The following is a 16,663-nucleotide window of genomic DNA, read 5'->3' as shown; positions in this document are numbered from 1 at the left end:
TTCTTGATAAGTTTTTTTTTAACATTTTAATTTTATTGGAATATAGTTGATTTGCCATGTTGTGTTAGTTTCAGGTGTACAGCAAAGTGATTCAGTTATACATATACATATATTCATTCTTTTTTAGATTCTTTTCTTATATAGGTTATCACAGAATATTGAGTAGCATTCCCTGTGCTATACAGTAGGTCCTTGTCGGTTATCTATCTTATATATAGTAGTGTGTGTCTGTTCATCCTAAACTCCTGATTTATCCCTCCCACATTTTGCTTTTGGTAACTGTAAGTTTTCAATATCTGTAAGTCTGTTGCTGTTTTGTAAATAAGTTCATTTGTATCTTTTTTAAAAAATTAGATTCCACATATGAGTGAGGTCATATGATATTCATCATTCTGCGTCTGACTTTCTGCAACATGGATTGACCTAGAGATTATCATACTAAGTGAAGTAAGTCAAGGTTTCTTGATAAGTTAATTTATTTTGCTCATCTGAAAAAGCCTTGACATGCTAGAAATTTTCTTAGACATTCCCTTAATTTCATTCTCTTTGATTTCTACAGGGGGAATACATGGCTTTCTCCTCACTTCTTTGCGTTTTTACAGTGCCTTTGAAAGTACCACCAGAACGATGACTGCATTTTCAGTGGTGGAAATTATTGCTATGTCTCAGAAGCAAGGAATCACAGGATATCTACTTTCCAGTGGTGATATATGACTCTCATAAATGAAAGCCACACCATCATTTATAACACCCTAATGAGTTTTTTTCATAGAGACAGAACAGAGATTCCTAATGTTTCTTGGAACTTCCCAAAAAACAGGGCAAGAAAAAAAAATTCAACTAAATGCCTGTTTGTTAGCCCAGCATTGGAAGGGAGCAGCCTTAAAGAATAATTGGTGAGTAAACCCACACCAATACCACCGTCCTTCATCTCCTTCAGATCAGCCTGATGCAAAAGAATTTGTTGGAGCCCACAATCTTCTTTTAAGCCAAGAAGATTAATTGAAAAGATAAATATGCTTTGCGAAGCACTTGTATTTTGAGGAGAGATGGAATTGCGGAAGTGCCATGTAGACGTCTATCATTCTACAAATCATGATTATTGTCAGTGACCTGAAACCTGGAGCATGTTACGAGGGTTAAATAATGTCCATAGTTTTGCTCTCGGGAATGGTTTCGTTCCCCACCTGATCGTTACCACACTGCCTTGAGTCTTTTAGGCCTAAAGTACATAAGTTGCTTATATTTATCTGGGTAGTTGGTTAATTTTGGAGATAACCACCTTGCAGGTATGATTTTCTTCTGCTGACAGAGAACAAAGCCTGGATTCTTATCCTTTTTATGTTTCATTATTCATGCTTTCTTCCTCATCTCCTACCAACCCTCCTACCAGTTCTGTTTAAAGAAGATATTATTTATTATATATGTATGTAGATTCCTCCAGAAAGATCTAGCTATGCCCAGGTTTGCTTGTGTGAATACACATATACCCACAGTATAAGTGTACTTCAGTATGTTTTTTTTCCCCTTGACCAGGTCGCTCCTAAGAAACCATTAATATAACAAAAGCTGTCAAAAGATACGAAGGAAGAAAGGATGGTACTTTTTGATTATGAGGTATGAATTTATTTTTGCATGAACACTTGACCACTGGGGAACTGTGCCTTCCTGTGAAATGCATGCTCCAGCCACGCCATTGGCTCTGGTGACCCACAGAGAGGGCAATCCAATTATCCAGGTAAAGAAATGTCTGAAAACAAAGAATAAATAGCAGTTATATTTTGGAATTAAGCTCATTCATAAAACTGGTAGGTCACATTCATTTCAGAGGTACATCAATTAGAATACTGTGTGAGGCTGTGATTAAAACATTCATTCATTTGTTCATTCAACAAATATTTATTGAGAGCCTTCCATGCGCTAGACACTGTCCTGGGTGCTGGGGGTGTATTAATAAGCAAAGACAAACATGGTCCTTGCTGGTAAATTTAACAACTGGTTTTCCAGAAACAAAAGCCCTGTCTTTTGAGTATTTGCCAGTTTCAAGGTCTCCATGTTCTGCATTACCTGGCACAGAGTCAGAACTCAAACATGGCAACCATCGTCATCATCTTTCTGTCTCGATCGTAATTCTCATCAATATTATGTATGATGATTGTGCTTTAACAACATACTAAAAAGAAACTCATGATCTACGGAGGTAAATGTCCAAGACACGTGTTTAGGAGTGTGTGAGTGTGTGCGTATAAAGGTAAAGAAAGGCAGAGAAGGGTCTGAAAGGATGCACACTGGATTTGGTGTGGTTACCTCAAAAAGATGTGGGATTGAGTGGAAGTTAACTATCAAAGTGGGACTTTTTTTCTTTTCTTTTACTAAACATCTGTAGTTTGAATTTTCATGAGTATGGATTAATTTTATAATTTTTAAAGAAAATTTGCACTGTCCAAGTTAAACAAGCATAGCTCTCTCACATGATGGCAGTCCAACAGTGACCAAATGCCTAGTAGATAAAGGGCGGTTATTATGGGAGAGTCAGGTACCATAATATATGAATCATTGTAGATGGAGTCATCCTTAAATGATTGTTAGGTGGTTTTCCTGGCGAAAAGTGACTTCAGCTGTTGACAGAAGATGAAATAGAATCAAGACACTTGACAAGTATTCCAGTTGCTGTAGAACAAACCACTCCAAAACAGCAACTTAAAATAATGACAGTGTTTATTTTGCTCACAGATTTGCAGGTGGGGTGGGGTGGGGTGGGTGGGGACATTTTGTCCCTTCTCTGCTTGGCATCAGGTGGGGTGACTGGCGGGCGGAAGGTGGAATCATCTGAAGGGCACTCCCTCGCGTGTCTGGTGGTTGATGCTGACCGTTGGCTGGGACCAACGTGGGGCCGTGGCTGGAACACCTACGTGTGGTCCTTCATACGGCTGCTCATCTTCCCCACAGTATGGTGGCTGGGTTCCAAAGGTGAGTGTCCCAAGAGAGAGCCAGGTGGAAGCTGTATCAGCTTTTATGACCTAACCTTGAAAGTCACACAGCATCACTCCCTTCACATTCTCTTACTCAAGGTGGCCGCAAAGCATTGCCCAGGTGCCGAGAGAGGAAAACTGGACTCTCTCTCTTGATGGGTAAGTAGCAAGTTCTACAAGAACATGTGGGACTGGAAATACTAACGTGGCCATTTTTGGAAAATACAACGTGCCCCAATAAGTCCTCTCCTTTCTAATGTGGTCTGTACTACATACGTACAGAGCAAATATGGAAACTTGCCCAGATCCTCTTGGCTGCCCTGCTACATGTGAGTATGTTGCAGTTTCACCTTTACTCCAAAAACCATATTCATGCATTGTGAAAGCTGTAAATTCTTATGTGAGAAACAAAAAGAATTTTAGTATTATAAGATTCTATTTCCCACGCTTAGCACAACCATGGTTTTTAAAACAATCTCCCTGTGTACTGTCAAATTTGCCTTAACCTAAAAGGGAGATTGACACATTACAGGGATGGGGAAAGTCTACCTTTATTGGTTGGACTCAGGAAGCTGGTGGGTTTGTATTATTTTTTATCTCTGAGCTTACTTGTCAAATACAACAAAAGATAGAACACAGAAGAGAGATTCATGGAAATGAATGGTTTGCAATGGAATTTCAAATATTCTTCTTAAATGCACATTGGTGTTATTACCTACCAGCCACGCTATTCAAGACTATGTTAAGTCTGTTTATTTTTAAAATTTTAGTTTATTTATTTTTGGCTGCGTTGGGTCTTCTTTGCTGCGCACGGGCTTTCTCTAGTTGAGGCGAGCGGGGGCTACTCTTCGTTGCAGTGCGCGGGCTTCTCATTGCGGTGGCTTCTCTTGTTGCGGAGCCCAGGCTCTAGGCGCGCGGGCTTCAGTACTTGTGGCACACGGGCTTAGTTGCTCCGCAGCACGTGGGGTCTTCCTGGACCAGGTCTCTAACCCGTGTCTGGCAGGCAGATTCTTAACCACTGCACCACCAAGGAAGTCCCAAGGCTATGTTAAGTTTAATATGTTGAGAGTCAGATGCCTTTCTCATTTTTTGTTAAGGTTTGAGTCAACTTACTCATTTGTATCCCTAGTGTCCTTGGTTCCCACTGGGGCATGCATGCATAGAAAACATATTTACATAGAGTGGCACTTAGAGAATTGTCAGAAAACATCCAATTAATGGAGTCTACTAAGTTCAAATCTCCTTTTACTTTATGGTATGAATTATTCTCCCCAAATCAGCTGTAAATTAGATCTGCAGGGATTCTAATTTTTAAAAACTCTATTACTGTTAATTTTTATTTCTTTGAACACAACCAAGTTCTTTCCTCATTGAAGATGTGGTCATCATGTAACCAAAGTCTTAAAAACTAAGCTCTTTTGGTGATTGACATGTGAAACAAACAAAAAAGAAAAAAACCAGACTTTCACATTGCCTTTTAAAGTGTGAAAAACAGCTTGTATCCATGGTTGGGTAAATCAGTCAAATTGAATTTTAACAAAGTTTTGCCTCCTAATATTTTCTTGTTTAGACTCAAGACAACCATAAGACATTTCGTTTTAGCTCAGTCAACATTTTATTCTTCAGAAATTTGTTAAAGACTTGAAACTTTTTCCAGTCTGTTCTCTGCCACCACTACAGCGCCAAAGTAACAAAAGGAGCAAGGTCAGTGCCTGTATCTTCCCTGAAACTGACAGCATAAATGGAATTCAAATATTGTGAGCCCAGATTCTTACGTTCATTGATGTATCCTTGTAAAGAACATTTACTGATATGTCCAGCTCAGACAGTTATGCGAACCATTAGCCAAGACAATAAACATGGTTGTTCTTCAGCTCACCTGGGGGAGCTTTTATAAAATACTGGTTCTTTGTTCCACTCCCGGAAGATGTTGGCTCACAGGCCAAGTATGAGGCCAAGGAATCTATACTCTACAAAAGTCCCTCTTATGATTCTGGGCGTCAGCCCATGGTGGGAATGACTGAATGAGAATTTGCTAACTTTTAAAGTAACTTTTGTGAAGTAAGATGTTTTGCCTTGATAGGGTTTTTATAGCTCAAAACAAAGTGATACTATGTTTGAATTTCTATCCTTGTTACATTTTACAATAGGAATTCAGGCTTTATCTAAACTTTCATATATTGACTTTACAGTAGAAGCTACAGCTTTATTTAAAAAAAGGGGGGGAGATGTAGTTCATAACTCTCATCATTATTTCCGTCTCTAGCTTTGTATTTGGGCTGAAATATATTTTATATGTAAATAATGTTATATATAATAATAATGATTACTGTCATTATCTGGTAAAATTTTTCTTTTACATCCTTTAGGCTCCTCTAGCTGGAACTCATGAAGTAAATGAAGAACTACAAACAATTTATTATGGTTAGAGGATATGAATGGGGCATGCCTCATAAAAGTAGAAATTTTTGTATAGAGCCACAAAGGATACCTAAGATTTCTACAGATAGAGGAAACAGAATAAACAAAGGCACAGATGCCTGAACTTGCCTGGCACATTCAAGGATGTAGGTAAGCGTAGCCAGGGTACGAGATAATGGGAGATATCCATGGCTTAAAATATTCAATCTTCAGCAGTGGGGGCAAAGAATTCTGTCTCGGTTCTATTTCCAGTTGTCTGGAGTGGCTTTTTGAAAAAGTATGTTAAGATGGATTCTGAGGATGCATCTGGCTCTGAGGTTGATTAGGGATCAGCTATGGCCAGAAGACCGGGCAACAGAAAATCAGTGTATTTTCTATTCCTAGTCTACGTGCTGTAACTTTTGGGCATGTATTCTTGATCTTAGTGTTTTCTTCCACACTTTCTCTTAATTTGGTATATACATTCAATGCCTTTGTCCTGATTTTAATTCTCCCTGTGGTATCTTAGATTATATATTGATCTTTGAGGGGTTCATGAAATACTGATCCTTTGAGAAAGACGTTTTGCCTTAGGCTGCCCTTCTAACCCTATGGGTGGGCACTGTGAGTGGACTTTGCTGGAACATATTGAAGTGGTGAGAACCAGATGACTACAACCCAGTGTTTGCTTCTGAATTTCTGAATCAGCGATCGAGTCAAAGGGTGACTGATGAACTGTTAAGCTGATTTGCTGCATTTATGGGTTTCCATTTAAAAGCCGATGGGGCACAGACATATGTTTCTCCAGAAGAAAAAGAGCTAACATAGAAATTAGGTCCTACTTCAGTTTTACCAAGAAAAGTTTACACTGATTGTCAAAGCACCTGTATTATTATACATGTAAATATTGATTGATCTAATCAATTTACCAGTTTTCAGAAACAAATCTGAATACTTAACATGCTGCAAGGAAATTTTAAAATGCATATTTACTTCTTCAAAACTAATTTCTGTGAAAGCTCTTTTTGTTGTTCCCACTTTTTTTGGTTACATCTAGCAGTCTCACTTGGACAAAATATATAGGCTCTTCATTAATACTACTTGAAGACTTTATATTTAATTAGCATGTGCTTTCACTTCTAAGGCTTTCTTGGGGCCACATTTTAACACTCTGAAATCGGGCTATGTGCATTGTAATCCCTGTGAACATTTCGTGTCGCATTTTCCGTGTCTTTTCCTTCTCTGGCCTCCCCATACCAAAAAGCTGTTAATAAATCTATGCTGCTTCTTGGCTATTTTAGAATCAAGGAAGTGTGGAAAGTGCATGCGAGGATGGATGACTTTCTTTGATTTTGCCAAGAGGAGAGAATGAGAACTTGATAAATAAGGCAGAAGAAGAATTGCTTTGACGGGAGATTTCGAAACCATCTCTCCTCTTCCCCTGCATTTTGAATGGGGCTCCGTGAACGTCTGAAAGCTGGAAGTGGGTCATGACTTTTTCTGCAGTGTCTTAAAGGAGCAAAAAATGATGTATCAGCTGCTTACAATCACTTTACTTCCAGTATTTTAAAATTGGTTTAGTAAGCTAATGATGTCAATCATTTCTGGTGCTAGACGGAACATTTTTACCTAGAGATTAAAAACCTTAGAAAGTTAAGTCTTTTCTAAAAATTTTTATATTGGAGTACAGTTGATTAACAATGTGGTGTTAGTTTCAGGTGTACAGCATAGTGATTCAGTTATACATGTATCCATTCTTTTTCTAATTCTTTCCCCTTTTAGGTTATTACAGAAGATTGAGTAGAGTCCCCTGTGCTGTACAGCAGGTCCTTGTTGGTTTTCTACGTTATATACAGCAGTGTGTATACGCTCTGCCCCTCTGTCTCCTGCATACCCACTGCCACTGTCCAGACTTCCCGCATCCTTCTCCAGGACACTTCAGGTAATGCCTGTGTTCATTCACTATCCTGCAGAGAATGTTCTTCCTCCAATATTCTCCATTCAGGTGAGCTCACCAGTTTTCAGAAAAACAGGTATGATCTGTATTTAAATATAGTTGATTTATAATGATGTGTTAGTTTCAGGTACACAGAAAAGTGATTCAGATATATATATAGATATATTCTTTTTTAGATTCTTTTCCATTATAGGTTATTATAAGATATTGAGTATAGTTCCCTGTGCTATGCAGTAGGTCCTTGTTTGTTATGTATTTTATATATAGTAGTGTGTATATTTTAATCCCAAACTCCAATTTATCCCTCCCCCCCCCCACTTTTCCTCTTTGGTAACCATAAATTTGTTTTCTAAGTCTGTGAATCTGTTTCTGTTTCATAAATAAGTTCATTTGTACCATTTTTTTAGATTCCACATATAAGCAATATCATATATTTGTCTTTCTCTGTCTGACTTACTTCACGTAGTATGATAATCTCCAGGGCCATCCATGTTGCTGCAAATGGCATTATTTCATTCTTTTCTATGGATGAGTAGTATTCCATTGTGTGTATGTACCACATCTTCCATTCATCTGTTGATGGACACTGAGGCTGCTTCCAGGTCTTGGCTATTGTAAATAGTGCTTCAGTGAACATTAGGGGTGCGTGTATCTTTTCTTTTTTGAATTTTATTTATTTTATACAGCAGGTTCTTATTAATCTCCCAGTTCATCCCACCACCACCACCCACCGCCCCTGCTTTCTCCCCTTGGTGTCCATACGTTTGTTCTCCACATCTGTGTCTCCGTTTCTACCTTGCAAACTGGTTCATCTGTACCATTTTTCTAGATTCCACATATATGCGTTAACATACAACATTTGTTTTTCTCTTTCTGACTTACTTCACTCTGTATGACAGTCTCTAGGTCCATCCACGTCTCTACGAATGACCCAATTTCGTTCCTTTTTATGGCTGAGTAATATTCCATTGTATATATGTGCCACATCTTCTTTATCCATTCATCTCTTGATGGACACTTAGGTTGCTTCCATGTCCTGGCTATTGTAAATAGTGCTGCAATGAACATTGCGGTGCATGTGTCTTTTTGAATTATGGTTTTCTCAGGGTATATGCCCAGTAGTGGGATTGCTGGGTCGTATGGTAGTTCTATTTGTAGTTTTTTAAGGAACCTCCATACTGTTCTCCATAGTGGCTGTATCAATTTACATTCCCACAGACAGTGCAAGAGGGTTCCCTTTTCTCCACACCCTCTCCAGCATTTATTGTTTGTAGATTTTTTGATGATGGCCATTCTGACCGGTGTGAGGTGATACCTCCTTGTAACTTTGATTTGCATTCCTCTAATGATTAGTGATGTTGAGAATCTAGCCATCTGTATTTCTTCTCTGGAGAAATGTCTATTTAGGTCTTCAGCCCATTTTTTGATTGGGTTGTTTGTTTTTTTGATATTGAGCTGCATGAGCTGTTTGTAAATTTTGGAGATTAATTCCTTGTCAGTTGCTTTGTGAATATTTTCTCCCACGCTGTAGGTTGTCTTCTCGTTTTGTTTATGGTTTCCTTTACTGTGCAAAAGCCTTTGAGTTTAATTAGGTTCCATTTGTTTATTTTTGTTTTTATTTCCATTACTCTAGGAGACAGATCCAAAACGATATTGCTGTGATTTATGTCAGAGTGTTCTGCCTCTGTTTTCCTCTAAGAGTTTTAGAGTATCAGGTCTTACATTTAGGTCTGTAATCCATTTTGAGGTTATTTTTGTGTATGGTGTTACAGAATGTTCTAATTTCAGGGAATTTTAAAGGTTGTCCCATCCTGCCATATCCTGTAAAAACCTTCTTCCAGCTTTAGGTCCAGAGTTCTGCTTGATATTTCCTCAGCCTCATGCATATGGGAAGTTCTTAGCCACTTCCTGCCCCATGACTTCTGACCTTAGAGCAGCAACCTTTAAGCCAAGTTAAATTTTCTAGTTGCCATAGACAGATAAGTTGCTTAATGCTCAGCAAGGCATAGGAGATATTTGGGGCTCAGACAGACTGCAGTTCAGGCCTCAGTTCTGCCATCTCTTAGCTGTGTGACTGGTCAGGTTACTCAACCTCTCTGAGCCTTATTCATTTATTCACATCATTCCAAAAATCATCAGTATAAAGGAGGCTTGCACACCTAGAAAGCGCCAGCTGTGGCCTGGATGCTGAGTGTACGTTGCTAAACAAAACGGACATATGGTTCCTGCTCTCTAAGAGCTTAGCTCGGGAGGATGCTTGAGAATGAGTTGCCAGTGACACTCCAGAGCGTACGTTCTCCGGTAGGTTAGCCCAGGCTTGGAGACGCAGGCAAAACTTCTGGAGAAATTACATCAAAGCTGAAGTGCGAAGAATCACTCGGGGTAGTCAGGTGGTGAGGAATGATCACGAGTGCCTCAACTTTCTTCCCTGTAAAATAGAGACACACCTACATAGAAACCATGAATCTAACACACCAGAACTGTGCCTCGCAGGTCAGTCTTGGGCCGGAAAACATGTAGTGAACAGGTACCCTCCTAGGCAGTGGGGATGGGAAAATGAGTAGGTTGCTGTCTCTGTGCTCCTGGGTCTTAGAGGCTTGAGGTCTACCTCTAGCTGCGAGGGCTGCCTCTATTACTGCTCTTGTCCCACTGTATATTGTACTTGCCTGTTGTCATGTCTGGGTCTTGAGACCATGAGCTTAGCCAGGAATGCTTCTCTCTTATCCACTGTCATATCTTCAGCGCTGAGCAGTTCCTAGTGGACCTTTGCTCTTCTTATCCGCCGTGGCTGATGTGGTAGGTTCCCTGTCACATCATCTCTCCCTCACCTTTTCAGCTTACACCTGCCCAACTTTCAGCTGCTCTCCCCACTGCTTTGATTTGCCTGAAGGTTTGCTCTGGCTGATGAGGGCCACTCAGCTCACTAGTAGGGGAGGGAAGCCGGGAGTGCAGGAGAATTAGGGCCCACCCCAGCTGCTCTCAGCAGCTTGGGGTAGAGCTGGTGTATAAATAACTCAGCTCCTAGGCCCTGGAATGACTCTGAGACATGTCTTCTACACTGGCTCCAAGTCCCCCGTAGAGGATTTAGATCTAGTTACCTCATAGCAATAACTCGATTGATAAGTTACCCTCCCTTCCTTTCCCCACTTCCTTACCAGTGATTCCTGGGATTTTCACAGCTCCCAAAGAAACCACTTACACTTGAATCCTTGTCTCAAGGTCTACTCAGGCATCCAAATCTCTATCATATGTTTAGGGAATTCTGCCTATAAAGAGCCCATCTCCCATGACAGGAATGGAAAATGTCAGATACACTTGTGGCCAGGGTTGGGCACATGACCTGGGCATTGAGCATTAGATGTACCCATCTCCACACTCTCTAAATTGGAAGCTAATGTCATGAAGAAGTAGGAGATGCCCAGATTTGATTCTGTTGACAGATGGCAGCAGGGACAACAGTTTGAATGGCACCTTGCAGCATCCAGTGTTGCTGGTACACATGGCACGACCCAAGACCTCGAGCATGGCTTCCCCCACACAGTGTCACCTGGAGATTTTCGAGCACTGTTCTTTCCCTTGTAGTCTCGGAGCCGGGTTCTGGGGTCCTCTCGGAGATTCTTTGATCTCTCCAATAGCTTTCGTGGTAAAATCCTTTCCTGCCAACATGTCAAGGGTGGTTTCTGTAGCTTGTAACTAAGAATGGTGTCTGTGTCAGTCAGGATAGAGCCAGGAAAACAGTCCTCTAAATCTTGCACGCAGATGGGGTTTAATAATTTAATACAGATAATAGGTTAAAAGGGTGATGGAAAAGCTGGCAAGCCAAACAGGGAGAAAGGAAGCAACTCACAGGTCGGTAATAGCTGGAAGCTGCTACCACCACTAGGGCTGGAGGGGCAGTGGAGGAAGGGAACCCATCACCTGACAGGAGCTAGAACCATGTAGGGGCTGTGCAGAGGGTTGACCAGTGAGATCCAGGAGCTGAAGCTCACAGGAAGGATGGGCAAGAGGGAGAGAAAGAAATATCTGGTCTTCTTTCTTTTTCCCTCCCTCCAATTTTACACCGTACCTCCCATAAGTTGGAAGTAATTACCAGAAGCTAGAGGGCAAGGGAGCCTATAGTACACAGCAGAACAGGGCAAGAGCCAGAAATAGACCTGAAAGCCGACAGGCAATTGCCATGCCCATGTGCTAGGAGTTCAAGTGCTCTTTGGCTGAATGAGTGAACAGAATAACCAAGGAGAGGGCTGGCACCAGAATCTTGTGCTGTACCAACTCTTAAAAGAATAGGGAAATGAGAGGATTTCCCTTAAGAAGAAGCAATCGGAGAGAAAGGAGGAAAATGAGGCAAGAGTAAGGCCCTGGATGTCTTGGCTCTGAAGCAATCAACTCTGCCAGGCTTCTAACTGGACACCCACCAACTAGACCTGTGAATTATTCATCGAGTCTAGACAGGAGACTCAGAGCGCTTATCCAGGAGCTTTGAGTATCATAGCTTCTAATCCAGGCTATTCCCTGGGTAACGTGGGTTATTAAGTGAGGATAACAGTGCTTACCAACTTTCATTGGGCAAGGTAAGAAACAACGAATAATGAAGAGTTTTAAATACTTGGCATCTTGATAACCAGGAGATGAGCGCATTCACTCACAGTTTGAATTGATGGTATCGTCCTCGATGAATTCCATGAATAAATGGAATGTAATCTCTTTGTTAGTGGCAGTGCGTAAGAGGAAGCAAAGGTCTGTGTTTGCATTTGTGAGAAGGAGCATGGTATACAGGCAAAGCTTCTAGGCCATGATAAATATTTGTTCCCTTCCTCAGTCTCCCTTCTTCTTATCATAGCTGTAACCTAGAGGGAAAAAAGTGAGAAAGTGAAGTACTGTCTAGAAAAAATGGCTGGGGTGAATCCCTTTTATAGGAAAATGCTTAAAACACCAAAAATCCATGGGCATTGTAAATCCAAGGCCATTTACTCAGGATTTCAGATGTTCTAAAAAAAAATTCATCTGCACTTATTTTGTTTCTTCAGTGTGAGGAATGAGGAGGTGAGGAATCCTCACTTCCCATGGGTGCCGTGAAATGTCTACTGGTTTCTATTTTCTGTGGGATTTCATTCTCAGGTGGTGTCTTGGTGTTTCTGTGACCCAAGCAAGGAGTCCCGTGACTATAGCACACTTTTGACACGGTTGGAAATAAGATCACCTCGAGGCCCATTGCAAAAGGAGCCGGGCCTCTGCCATGGGTCAGCAGCAGCCAGGAGGGTTGCCAAGATACGGTACAAAACACAAGACCCTACATCTCCCTCTGGGTTTCTGCAGCAGCTTTCTTGAACTCAGCTGTTGAAATTTCACTTCCTTCACTGAAATCCAAACACATCTGTCCCCCCAGATAGGAAAGTGCTTATTAAGTGACTTCCTCCATGCTGGCTAGGCTTGTGGTTTTATTCAGCCCTTACAGAGTGTGTGGGGGCTTCCCTGGTGGCGCAGTGGTTGAGAGTCCACCTGCCAATGCAGGGGACACGTGTTCGTGCCCCGGTCCGGGAAGATCCCACATGCCGCGGAGCGGCTGGGCCCGTGAGCCGTGGCCGCTGAGCCTGCGCGTCCGGAACCTGTGCTCCGCAACGGGAGAGGCCCGCGTACCGCAAAAAAAAAAAAAAAAAAAGACAAGACAGTGTGGGAGCTGAGTACCACAAGGATACCTGAGTACCAGGGATGAAGGCAAAGCCCAGGGATGGGTCACTGGGGTGGAAGCATGCCAGCCAGCACTGATACCTGGGGGCCGTCGTCAGGGTACTCACCGCTTGGCTTGGCTTTGAAACATCAGCTGGAGCCCAGGCAATATCAGGTCTCACTTAAGCTTCACCCTCTACGCCGTCTCTCATTCTTCTACTTGTCATGGACACAATCCTTTTCATCTGTTTAATTTCAGAGCACAACAGGGATATTGATTGCTTTATTTATGTGTTGGTCAGGTGCCTTCAAATATCAATTTTGTCATGACTTGCTGTTTTAGAAACTATGATTTCAAACCAAAATGTAATTTTTTTTTAAAATGAATGGTGGTAGTGTCGAGCCAAGCTTATCCTATGTCCTAGGCAGTGCCTATGTCCTAGGCGGTGGAGGTCACAAAGGGAAGCTCTCCCCTATGAATTTTTAGGATTGGGTTGCCCTTCAGGCCCTATTCCAGACCAGAAAAGAACCTTCCCAGAATAGGCGAGACCCATGTTCGGGGTTTGTATGATGGAATGCTAAGGAGGGCAACTCTTCCCTTCCTAGCATTGTTCCCAGCAGTGCCAACCCCATGGTGGACCCCCTCACCCTCAGATCCCTCGTGGAAGCTGGTGCGCTGGAAACCCAGAAGCAGAGCAGCCCCTGGTCCCCCTGCATCTGTCTCACTCACTCAGTCACTTATTACCCAAAGGGCCATCATTACCCATGTCCTGTTCTTTCAGGACTATTTTAAACATATTTCTTCATTCATGTTAATATTCCTCATTCTACATAGAATGCCTACCTCTGAGGTAGGTCATATCCCTTTACCCTTCCTCCATCCTTCTAATTTTTTACACTACAGTTTTTACTATTTGTGTTATCTGACAATGGAATATTCACTGTTGAGCCGAGTCTGTTATCATTACGTTTCCTTTCTTATTCAATTGTTTTTTTTTCCTAGAGCTGATAAATTACTTATGTTTTAGAAATGTACTTACTTTTCTCTGTACACGTTGTTAATGTTTTTTCAGTCCCTCCGAGAGCCTGTAATATTCAAAACACTATTTTAACACATTAAGTAACGTATTTAATTTTTTAAGAAGCCCTGTGCGGTAGGTACATCACGATCCACATTTTATAGACGGGAAACATGAAGCACCGGGAGGCTGCCTGTGCTTCGTGGGGATGTAAGATCATTGTGGCAGAGGCAGCATTTGAGCCCGGCCCGTCTGGCTTTCGTATCCACGTTCCCAAACTGAAGCAGCACAGCCTTTGAGAAAACTTTCTACACAAGCAAGTTTACCCGATAAGCAATTGGTTTTTTCTTTTACACTAGAACTCTTTCTCCTGCATGTCCCTGTGCTCTCATTTTCCTCTGGATTTTGCTTGTTTACTATACCTGTACCTGCTGTCATAGTAGGATGGATTTTCAGTATCATCAAGGGAATTTCCCATATCTCCTTTCTGTACTGATTCCTCATTTTCTGGATATCACTTCTTTTGGGTGTACCTTATTGCTTTAGGGGGAAGCCAATCCTTTAGAAGACTTCTTGAGAAAAGGTGAATGGGAGACAAATAATTGTTAGATCTTAAATGTTAGCAAGTGTTTGTATTCTAGTTTGATAGCCCTGGGTACAGTGTTCACTGCCCTCTTATCCTCGATTGTTTACATGGGACCTGTCTTTTACTATCTTCCTGGTATTCTGAAATTTTACAGCAGTGGTTGGTATTTTTCATTTATTGTGCTGGGTGTTCGGGAGGACTTTTCTGCAGGTCCAGAAAATGTTCTTGTACTATTTCTCTTGACATTTTTCTCTTGTGGATCCTTACGGTAGGCTGTTGGGCCTCTGGGATTGGCCTTCTGGTTTCTTCTTTTTTTCTGTCCCATTTTTTAAAGGTTTTGAGGTATGTTCCTATTTGCCATATATATACAATACGCATATAAATGTATATTTATCCATGTAATTTTAGCTCTCATATTTACATTTCTAAGAATGCTTTCTTATCCTAATAATAATGTCTGCTTATTCCTTTTTCTTAATAGCATCCTGACCTTGTTTTAATGATAGCTTATCTTCTCTTTCTGAGGTCATTAAATATGTTTTTTTAAATTTTCTTCTTTTTAGTGAGTTCTCTCTTTTTTTTTTGAGTTTTCTTTCCTCCTTGCTTCTGTTTTGATGTCTCTATCTTTTATGGTAGAGGCTTTCTTCACCTGTCAAGCCATCACTGGTTTTCTGTTCATATTGTAAAAGTTAGAATGCTGGAAGCTCTGTGTGCTTACACTTGGCTTGTCAACTGTAAAGTGCACTGTAGAGTAACTGGGTGATGAGTTGGCTTTTTCATTGGGAGATTCCTATGTGTCAGGACCTACAGAGTGTTCTCTAAGCACGTGACGTATTTATTTGTGTAAATGTGTATTGAAGTCTTGAGAAGATTGAGATAATTTCTATTACGGCAGCACAAACAAACAACAAAAAATTCACTGTGAGATATGTGGGTGGGTTCCTAATGTGGGTGGGTTCCTAAAGCTCTTCCTGCTAGCTATTTCTGCACCTTGGACTCTATTTCCCCACCGTATTGCTTATCATGGTCTCCTCTCCCCACTATTAAATTCGTACCCATTTTAAGGTAGAGCTGTTAGGTTCATGCTGACGTATGTCCTCAGAATAATCAGCTTCACGAATTCTTACGAATTCTGAAGACAGTTCTAGCCCAAAGAAGAATCTTTTTTTTTTTTTTTGCGGTACGCGGGCCTCTCACTCTTGGGGCCTCTCCCGTTGCGGAGCACAGGCTCCAGACGCGCAGGCTCAGCGGCCATGGCTCACGGGCCCAGCCGCTCCGTGGCATGTGGGATCTTCCTGGACCGGGACACGAACCCGTGTCCGCTGCATCGGCAGGCGGACTCTCAACCACTGCGCCACCGGGGAAGCCCAGAAGAATCATTCTTAAGTTTGTGCCACATACCCAACTATTAGAGGTGAAAACTCTAGTAGTTACATGATAACTATCAAGAAACTTTACTTCTGGACTGGTGCCAATTTACATATACTCCTTATTTCTGTAATTACTGCATGTAGATCCATTCTACGCATCATGATAATTACATTTATCTTGATGTACCTCCTTCTCCTTGTTTCAGTGACTCTGCTGAAACCACATGTTTCTTTATCCTCTTGATGCCTGAGATTTTCTCCATTTGGGGACAGTCACACTAGACTGTCCCGCTATGGGACTTTCAATTTAACGCTCTAGACCTCTCGTCTAACATATTGTTGAGAGTTCCTCCCCAAGCCCTCAAGGTTATAGAAACTAGTTGTAGACAGAGCTGGATCCTTAAACGTGATTTCCTTTATGTGGACTCACATACTTGATCTTTCTGGTATTATTGTAACTTGACCTCCTAGCAGCATTTAATACACTGGATTGGTTTCTGCTTCTTAGAGTTTCCCTGGATACCACTCTCTCCCAATATTGCTGCTACCTCCTATCCCGTTGGCCACTCTTTTCTCTCCTCCTGTGTTAGGTCCACCTCCTCAACCTGACCTCTAATGTAAGAGTGCTTCCGGATCCTGTACTCACCTCTTCTCTTCTGTCTACCAGGTCTCTTTAGGTGATGCCATCTAGT

General features: G+C 41.5%; 2 long non-coding RNA genes across 2 annotated transcripts in view; one reads left to right on the top strand and one right to left on the bottom strand.

Moving 5' to 3' along the window:
- The window catches only part of LOC137227808 (uncharacterized), a 143,865-nt gene that overhangs the window by 110,083 nt on the left and 17,119 nt on the right, over nt 1-16,663 (top strand). The window contains exons 6-14 of the long non-coding RNA XR_010945007.1: nt 355-447; nt 560-896; nt 1,537-2,970; nt 3,072-3,131; nt 4,543-4,676; nt 5,342-5,543; nt 6,674-6,855; nt 7,155-7,198; nt 7,232-7,314. This is a non-coding gene — a long non-coding RNA (uncharacterized lncRNA). The remainder of the gene's footprint in view (nt 1-354; nt 448-559; nt 897-1,536; nt 2,971-3,071; nt 3,132-4,542; nt 4,677-5,341; nt 5,544-6,673; nt 6,856-7,154; nt 7,199-7,231; nt 7,315-16,663) is intronic.
- LOC137227809 (uncharacterized) overlaps nt 8,236-16,663 on the bottom strand; it is a 123,325-nt gene continuing 114,897 nt past the window's right edge. Inside the window, exons 2-5 of the long non-coding RNA XR_010945008.1 lie at nt 14,037-14,082; nt 13,125-13,241; nt 11,976-12,176; nt 8,236-9,757 (exon numbers count right to left, since the gene is read on the bottom strand). This is a non-coding gene — a long non-coding RNA (uncharacterized lncRNA). The remainder of the gene's footprint in view (nt 9,758-11,975; nt 12,177-13,124; nt 13,242-14,036; nt 14,083-16,663) is intronic.

The sequence above is a fragment of the Pseudorca crassidens genome, chromosome 7 (assembly GCF_039906515.1).
Source record: "Pseudorca crassidens isolate mPseCra1 chromosome 7, mPseCra1.hap1, whole genome shotgun sequence".
NCBI lineage: Eukaryota > Metazoa > Chordata > Mammalia > Artiodactyla > Delphinidae > Pseudorca > Pseudorca crassidens.
The sequence above is the reverse complement of the archived record's forward strand: the minus strand, read 5'-3'. Positions and strand labels throughout refer to the sequence as shown.